The sequence below is a fragment of the Microcebus murinus genome, chromosome 9, assembly GCF_040939455.1.
Source record: "Microcebus murinus isolate Inina chromosome 9, M.murinus_Inina_mat1.0, whole genome shotgun sequence".
In the NCBI taxonomy this organism is placed as follows: domain Eukaryota; kingdom Metazoa; phylum Chordata; class Mammalia; order Primates; family Cheirogaleidae; genus Microcebus; species Microcebus murinus.
Window position 1 is genome coordinate 750,043 of NC_134112.1, and position 9,723 is coordinate 759,765.

The window sequence follows — 9,723 nt, forward strand, 5'->3', positions numbered from 1 at the left end:
TGCAGCCTGGAAGATGGGCATGCTTGTTGGGTGGTACAAAAGCAATTCATGCAACCAAAGTGTTTGTACCCCTGTAATACTCAGGAAGAAAACCCAAAAATTATTTTGATATCTTTGTCAAGCTGTTCACTAACCTCCACTTCATTAGGTTTAGTTACTGTTTCTTTATATTTTCCTTTGGTAGTACTATGTTTCCCTGATTATTTGTGATATTGGCCTTTCATTGGTGTCTGCACATTTGAAGAAGTAGGCATTTCTTCTAGTTTTTATAGGCTGGCTTTGGCAGTGAAAGTCCTTCATCAGTTAGTCTATCCAGAGATTATGGATGGGCCACCTTGCAGGAATGTGCGTGGACTTTCTGCTGGATCCCTCAGGCGGGGTGGCCTGGCTCCTGGGTTATTGTGTGGCAAGCCTGGTACTTGGATTAATGAGGCTTTGCCTAATGCAAGGGCCTCTGTGATGGCCTGAAGCCTGAGTCCACAGGGTAGCCTGGTACTGGGGCAGAACCTAAGACAGCCTGCAGGGTGTGGGGTGGTGCTGGGTACCTGGAGTTTGTGTCCACAGGGGTGGGATGGTCCTGAGTCTGTGGGGCCTGGCCTGGAACTGGGGTTCCCTGGGGTGAGCCTGGCAGCTGTGCCCACGAGGGAAGTCTTGGTGTCTGGCAACATGGGAATGGGCCAGGAGACTTTGTCCATGAGGTTGGACATGGAGCCTGAATCTATAGGGGTAGGCCTGAGTCTTGAGTCCATAGGGCCCAGCCTGGAGCCTAGATTCACAGGGAAGTACTGGAACTTGGGTGTGTGGTAATTAGCTTGGTGCTGGTGTATACTGGGGCTAGGGGCCTGGACCCTGTGTCCACTGGGGTGCCCAGTCTAAGTCCCAGGGTCATACCCAATATTGGGGCAAATGTAGAGCCTGGGGCTGTGGGGCCTAGCCTGGAGCCTGGGTAAGCAGAGGCTGGCCTGGCACTGTAATGGACCTGGAGGCTGGTGCTGCAGGACAGGTCTGTCACTGGGGCATTTGTGAAGCCTGGGCCCATGGGGGTAGGCCTGAAGCATGAGTTCATGGGGCCAGCCTGGGGCCTGGGGCCTGGGGCTGTCAGGTCTAGCCTGGCACCAGGTTTCACTGGGACAGTTTGGCGCTGGTGTTCATAGCAAAATCGGGGGCTCAGTTCATTCTGCTTCTCCCACATGGAGGGTATCTCTGCTCTGTGCTGCCAGGGCTTGGTAGGGGTGACAAGAGTGCATGAAACTTCTTCTCACCCTCTTCAATTTGTCTTTTCTTATTTCCTGCTCCATCAAGGTGCTGTAATCACTCACCTGGATTCCTTAGGTCTTGTGAAGGTATTCTCATGCATGAGTGGTTGTTCAAATTGATGTTTCTTGGAGGGGCAATCTCTGGAAAGTTTCATTTCACCATCTTGCCCAGGAGGCTGATCTACTTTTCTTTTTTTACTGTTGGTAACACTATTTGAGGAGGAGATGAGGATTTATGCAAATATAATGGGATGGGATTAGCCCCTCTGTCAATCTCTCTCCCCCAAATCAAGGAAATAATCAAATGTCAAAAATTTTAACAGTCTGGCTCACCTTCTTTGCATTATTGTGTGCATCTGTTGGACACATAAGCATAAAATTTTAGTGCATTGATGAAGCATTGTAAGTTTTTACCCCCTTATTTATTTATGGTTTGCACATTCTAGAAAGAGGCCTAATTTTCTGGATACGGCTTGGCTTGGGTTTTAGTGATTTATCATCATGACGTGTTATTTATTACTTATAGAAAAACCCTAAGGAATCTATGAAACAGCTACAAATAAAAGGTTGAAAGCTATATGGGCAATATACAAATATCAATGTGAATTTAGTATACTAGCAGTACAGAATTAGAAAATGAGACTTAAAAAGTTTTATTTACTATAACAATAGAAACATACAATATTTTGCAATATATCAACAAAAAACCTGTAAAGACCTCTATAATGAAAATTACAAAATGATACTGGGAAAATTAAAGAAGACTTATTTTAAAAAATTTTTTAAAAACTTAATTACTGTGGGTATATAATAATGGTATATCTTTGTGGAGTAGCTGTGATTTTTTTTCTTTTTTTAATTTTATTTCAGGAAATTATGAGAGTACAAACATTTTGGTTACATTTTGTATCTTTGCCTCTCCCTAGCAAGGGTTAGAGGTATGCCCCTCCCTTCCACAATGCCACAATGCTCACCGCATCCCTCAGTTGTGAGTCTACCCCCAACCCCCTAATCCCTGGAGAACACCACCACCATGTGAGCACCATAGTGTTAATCAGTCAGTACCAATTTGATGGCGAGTATATGTGGAGCCCATTCTTCCGATCTTATGTCACCTCACTTCAGATAATGGGCTCAAGCTCAATCCAGGAAAATATAAGTGGTGCTAGATCACTGCCATTTCTTATAATTGAGTATCATTCCATTGTATACATATAAAACCAAATTTTAATAATCCACTCATGAATTTATGGGCACTTAGGTAGTTTCCATGTCCTTGCAATAGTGATTTGTGCTGCCATAAACATTTGGGTGCAGATTTCTTTAATATAGAATGTCTTATGCCCTTTTGGGTAGATGCTTAATAATGCTATTGCTGGATCGAATGGTATTTCTATTTTTAGCTCTTTGAGATATCTCCAAATTCTTTTCCACAGAGGTTGCACTAATTTTCAGTACCACCAGCAGTGTAAGAGTATTCTTGTCTCTCCACATCCTCGCCAGCATTTGTTGTTTTGGGATTTTCTGTTAAAGACCAATCCCACTGGGGTTAAGTAATATCTCATTGTGGTTTTGATTTGCATTTCTCTAATGATTAGAGATGTTGAGCATTTTTTAAATATGTTTGCTGGCCATTATTCTGTCTTCTTTGGAAAAGTTTCTGTTCATTTCCATTGCCTATTTATTGATGAAGTTGTTTGATTTTTTTCTTGTTTATTCTTTTAAGTTCTAGATAGGTTCTTGTTATCAGATCTTTATTGGATATGTAGAGAGCAAATATTTTCTCCCATTCTGTAGGTTGTCTATTTGCTTTACTGAGAGTTTTCTTGGCTGTGCAGAAGCTTTTTAATTTGATCAGATCCCAGTTTTTAATTTTTATTTCTGCAATGATTGCTTTGGGGGTTTTCTTAAAAAATCCTTTGCCTAGGTCAATGTCTGAAAGGGTCTTCCCAACATCTTCTTCTAGGATTCTTGAGGTTTCATGCCTTAGGTTTAAGTCTGTTATCCATCTTGAGTGGATTTTTTTGAGGGGTGAGAGGTAGGGATCCAGTTTCATTCTTCTGCATGTAGCTACCCAGTTTTCCTAGCTCCATTTATTGAAAAGGGATTCTTTTTCCCAATGTATATTTTTGACTGATTTTTCAAAGATTATATTACCATATGCAGATGATAATCTCAGATCAATGTCTCTGTTCTTATGCCAGTGCAAAGCTGTTTTAATTATTATTGTTTTGTAGTCTAGCTTGAAGTCTGGAAGACTGATGCCTCCCAGTTTGTTATTTTTACTTAAGATTGCTTTGGCTGTATGAGGTCTTTTCTGGTTCCATACAAAGTGAAGAATTATTTTTTATTTTATTTTTTCTAGATCTTTAAAGAATGATGATGGTACTTTGATGGGGATTGCATTTATTCTGTAGATCACTTTAGGTAATATTGACATTTTAACAATATTGATTCTACCAATCCATGAACAAGGTAGATTTTTTCATCTGTTTACATCTCCTACAATGTCTTATTTTAGCATTTCATAGTTCTCCTTGTATAAGTCTTTCGTTTCTTTCATTAAATATATTCCTAGATATTTAATTTTCTTTGCAGCTATAGTAAAAGGTATTGGTTTTTTGATTTGAGTTTTGGCTCGACTGTTATTGGTGTATATGAATGTCTCTGATTTGTGTATATTAATTTTGTAACCTGAGACTTTACTGAATTCATTTATCAAATCTAGGAGTCTCTTGGATGAGTCCATGGGGTTTTCTAGATTTAATATCATATCACTGGCAAAGAGTGAGAGTTTGATCTCATCTGCCCCCACTTGGATTCCCTTAATACTCCTCTCTTGCCTGATTGCTATAGCTAGGACTTCAAGCACTATGCTAAATAAAAGTGGAGATAGTGGGCATCCTTGTCTAGTTCCTTTTCTAAATGGGGATGGTTTCAATTTTTCCCCATTCATTATGATATTGGCCATGGGTTTGTCATAAATGGACTTGATAATTTTAAGGTATGAGCCACCTATGCCTATTTTGTTCAGAGTTTTTATCATAAAGATGTGTTGGACTTTGTCAAATGCTTTTTCTGCATCTAATGAGAGAATCATATGGTCTTTGTTTTTATTGCTTTTATTTATAAGGCAAATTACATTTATAGATTTGCATATTTTGAACCAGCCTTGCATCCCTGGAATAAAGCCCACCTGTTTATGGTGAATTATTATTTTTTTTGATGTGCTACTAAATTCAATTTCCTAAAATTTTGTTGAGGATTTTTGCATCTATATTCATGAGGGATATGGGTCTGTAATTTTCTTTTTTTGTTGTGTCCTTTCCTGGCTTTGATATCAAGGCAATATTGGCTCCATAGAATGAATTAGGAAAGACACCATCTTTCTCAATGTTGTGGAATAATTTCTGTAGCATAGGTATGAGTTCATCTTTTTATGTTTGGTAAAACCTTGAAGTGTAGCCATCTGGTCCAGGACTTTTCCATTTGGGGAGGGTTTTAATTGCTGCTCCGATTTCTGAATTTGAGATTGGTCTATTCAGAAATTCTGTTTCCTCCTGGGTGAATTTAGGGAGGTTGTATGTTTCCAGGAATTTATCCATTTCCTCCTCATTATGTAGTTTTGGGGCATATAGTTGTTTATAGTAATCAAAAATAATGTTTTGTATTTCTATGGAGTCTGTTGTGACCTCTCCTTTTTCATTTCTGATTGAGTTTATTAGAGTCCTTTCCCTTTGAGTTCTTGTCAGTCTAGCAAGAAGTCCATCAATTTTTGTTGATCTTTTTGAAAAACCAGCTTCTGGTTTTGTTGATCTTCCATATAATTCTCTTGTTCTCAATTTCATTTAGTTCTGCTTTGATCTTAGTTCTTTCTTTTCTTCTACTAGGATTGGAATTGGTTTGCTCTTCCTTTTTCAATTCCTTGAGTCTATTTATTAGGTTGTCAGTGTCTAAGTTTTCTGTTTTGGGGATGTGAACATTTATCACTATTAGTTTTCCTCTCAAGTATGCTTTCGCTGTATCCCACAGGTTTTGATAATTTGTGTCTAAATGTGTTATCATTTAGTTTGAGAAACTCTTGATTTCCCTCTCAATTTCCTCCTTGATCCAATAATTTTTCAATAATAGATTGTTTAGTTTCCATGACTTTGTGAAGCGGTGAGTATTAGGTACTGTAATACCTACAGTACCTAATACTGTAGGTATTAGGTATTACCTAATAGGTATTAAGTAGGTATTAGATAATTATCTAATTATCTAATACCTACCTAATACTGTAGGTATTAAACTCTAATTTTATACTACTATGGTCAGAGAAGACACATGATATAATTTCTATTGTTTTTAATTTGTTGAGATCTGATTTGTGGCCTAGTATGTGACCAATTTTGGAGAAGTTTCCATGGACTGCTAAGAAGAACGTAAATTCAATCTTATTTGGGTGGAATGTCCTGTAGAGATCTGTCAGAACTTTTTGTTCCAGAGCTCTGTTTAAGTCCATTATTTCTTTGCTTATTTTCTGTTTGGAGGATCTATCCAGTTCATTCAGTGGAGTGTTGAATGCTACTATGGCATTATTGTTTAACAATAATGCCACTATGACATTATTGTTTAACATGCTATTTAGATCAGACAAGGTTTGCTTTATGTAATTGGGTGCTCCTGCATTGGGTGCATAAATGTTAAGAATTGTTAAATCTTCTTGATGGCTCTTCCCTATTACAGCTGTGATGTTTTGATACAGGCATACAATGTGAATTAATCAAATCAGGGTAATTGTGGTATATATCACCTCAGGCATTTATCATTTCTTTGTGTTAGAAACATTCCAATCCCACTCTTTTAGTTATTTTAAAGTATACACTAACTTATTATTGATTATACTCACTTTGTTTTATATCAGGAAGACTTATTTTATTTATTTATTTACTTTTTAAATTTATTTATTATTTTTTTTAATTTTGGCATATTATGGGGGTCCAGATTTTAAGGTTTCAATAAATGCCTTTCCTCCCCTCCCCCCACAAATCTAAGATTAAAGCATGACCATCCCCTAGATGGTGCACATCTCACTCATTATGTATGTATATACCCACCCACTTCCCCCCTCCCACCTGCCCAATACCCTATTACTGTAGTAACTATGTGTCCACTTAGGTGCTACTCAGTTAATACCAGTTTGCTGGTGAGTATATGTGGTGCTTGTTTTTCCATTCTTGGGAAACTTCACTTAATAGTATGGGTTCCAGCTCTAACCAGGAAAATATAAGATGTGCTATATCACCGTTGTTTCTTAGAGCTGAATAGTACTCCATGGTATACATATACCACATTTTATTAATCCATTCTTGGATTGATGGGCACTCGGCTGTTTCCACAGCCATGTAATTATGAATTGTGCTGCTATAAACATTCCAGTGCAGGTGTCTTTTTTGTAGAGTGTCATTGGATCTTTTGGGTAGATGCCCAGCAATGGGATTGCTGGATCAAATGGTAGATTCACTTGTATCACTTTAATGTATCTCCATATTGCTTTCCGCAGAGGTTGAACTAGTTTGCAGTCCCACCAGCAGTGTAGGAGTGTTCCTCTCTCTCCGCATCCATGCCAGCATTTGTTATTTGGAGACTTTTTGATAAAGGCCATTCTCACTGGAATTAAGTGATATCTCACTGTGGTTTTGGTTTGCATTTCCCTGATGATTAGAGATGTTGAGCATTTTTTCATATGTTTGTTGGCCATTCTTCTGTCTTCTTTAGAAAAGTTTCTGTTCAAGTCCTTTGCCCACTCATTAATGGGGTTATTGATTTTATCTTCATGATTTTCGTGAGTTCTAAGTATATTCTAGTTATCAACCCCTTATCGGATGCGTAGGATGCAAAAATTTTCTCCCATTCTGTAGGTTGTCTGTTTACTTTCATGACTGTTTCTTTGGCTGTGCAGAGCCTTTTTAGTTTGATCATGTCCCATTTATTTATTTTTGTTGCTGCTGTGATTGCCTTTGGGGACTTCTTCATAAACTCTTTACCTAGGTCGATGTCTAGGAGAGTGTTTCCAACATTTACCTCTAGAATTCTAATAGTTTCATACCTTAGGTTTAAGTCTGTTATCCAGCATGAGTTGAGTTTTGTGAGAGGTGAAAGGTGTGGGTCCTGCTTTAGCCTTCTACAAGTGGCTATCCAGGTTTCCCAGCACCATTTATTGAAAAGGGATTCTTTTCCCCAGCATATATTTTTGTCTGCTTTGTCAAAGATTAGATGGCTATATGAGGATGGTTTTATATCAGGATTCTCAGATCTGTTCCACTGGTCAATATTCCTATTTTTGTGCCAATACCAGATTGTTTTAATTGCTACAGCTTTGTAGTATAGTTTGAAATCTGGCATATTGATACCTCCTATTTTTTTTCTTTTTAAATCTATTGCACAATTTTTATTGGGAAGGGACATTCTTTTACCATTTCATCTTTACTACAGAAGAAATAGACTTATGATGGTTCTACTTATGATTGTTCGACTTACAATGGCATGAAAGTATTAAGCATTCAGTAGAAGCTGTACTTTGAGTACCCATACAACCATTGTTTTTCACTTTCAGTACAGTATTCAACAAATTATATGAGATACTCAACATTATATTGGCTTTATGTTAGATAATTTTGTCCAACTGCAGGCTAAGTGTTTTGAGCATGTTTAAGGTTCAGTAGGTTAGGTGTATTAAATACATTTTTGATATTTGCTATTTCAACTTACAGTGGGTTTAGTCAGACATAAATGTATCGTAAGTTGAGGAGCATCTGTATACCCAATATTGGCAAGGTCTGACTACTTTCACTAAATGCTTATTTGAAAAATAAAACTCCTTATGTCAACCTTGTGATGTAGGTCTTTAATTTTAAAAACTGCAAAACAGGTATAAAGGTTAGCCCTTATTAATTCATACAGTACAGCTAAAACTGCTATTTATGATCTCATACTAAAATGCTCACACACCACACAGTATTTAAAAAGGGACAAGTTTCATAGAGAGGTTTTCTGAGATGATCCTTTTAATTATAATATATAAAGAAGAAATATTTATAAATTCATAAATAAAAACTTATAAATTCATACATAACTGTTTCAGCTAGTTTACCTCCAAATGAGAGGATTACAAACTACGCAGATCTGCTACATACAATATAAATGAAAAAAAATTATAAATTATACCTAATGTGTAAGTATAATAATGATATTAGATTTTGATATTTAAATACTCTTAAAAGATGCTGAATGTGAATACTACAAAACCTTTCCTTTCTGTTTATGCTCTGGGAGAGAATGGAAGAAGTGACCAAGGCTCGAAGTGACTGAAATTCTTCACATGGTTTCTTGTGACCGGCTGTAGAGTGTAAAGTCTTTTCTTAGAGTCCAAAGACAAAAAGTCTCTGATTTGAAATCAGAATCGGTCTGCTGATCTGCTAGCCACAGCCCGAATATTGCCATAAACCTTTGATGGAGGATTTCCCAGGATGAGGTTGCAAATGGCAGTTCTTGCCATTTTGACGTTTTGGAAAGAGCCAAGGATGTGAACTTTCACATCAGCCAAAACTATCCGAGTCCGAGTTACATTCTCTATGGTATATTTAGTTTTTCCTCCTTTACCAGCAATTCTTCCTATTGCTCTCGACAGATGGTCTCCCTTTAGAGGCTTAACATCTGTAATTTCAAAAGACTCTAGGAAGAGATCATCCAACCTGATGAGGGCAAGGGCATCCTCCACCTGAAACCCAAGAATAAAGGCTTTCACAAAATCAGCTGCTTTTCTCAGAGCACTAACATCCTTGATTTCTTTACAAGTCCTGATTTCTACATTCCTTGATTTCAAGTTAAAGCGTATCTGAAGTCCCAAATGTTCTACTATAGGAGTAAATATCTTCATCCAGTTTTCTTTTAATGGTGTGTATCTGTTCGCTGGGACTGGAATTTTCCTTGTTTCTTCTTTCCCACTCAGGAGCCCGTCCCCAGACAGAGGCGGGAAGACGGGCCTCTTCGCCGGCCGGGCCTCCTCTGTGTCCATGCGGCCCGCGTCCATGCCCTCCTCTGCTGCAGACAGCTGATCAGCCTGTCGTTTCTTAGCCCGCCGGCCACCCTTGCGGGTGACCTGGGTGAAGCCCTCCTCGGCCCCAGCGCTCTGCGCCTCCATCTCGCCTTCCATCCTCAGAGACCTCCAGCCCCGGCCCCATTTTGTTTTTATTGCCTAGAATTACTTTTGATATTCGGGGTCTTCTTTGGTTCCATACGAAGCGTAAAATTATTTTTTCTATATCTGTGAAGAATTCTGATGGGATTTTAATAGGTATTGCATTGAATCTGTAGATCAGTTTGGGTAGTATAGACATTTTAATGATGTTGAGTCTGCCGATCTACAAGCATGGAATGGATTTCCATCTGTTTACATCCTCTACTATTTCCTTCCTCAGTGTTT

General features: G+C 38.1%; 1 pseudogene; it reads right to left on the reverse strand.

Moving 5' to 3' along the window:
* Positions 1-8,361: 8,361 nt before the first annotated feature.
* On the reverse strand, positions 8,362-9,475 carry LOC105883130 (RNA-binding protein PNO1 pseudogene; annotated as a pseudogene).
* Positions 9,476-9,723: the final 248 nt, after the last annotated feature.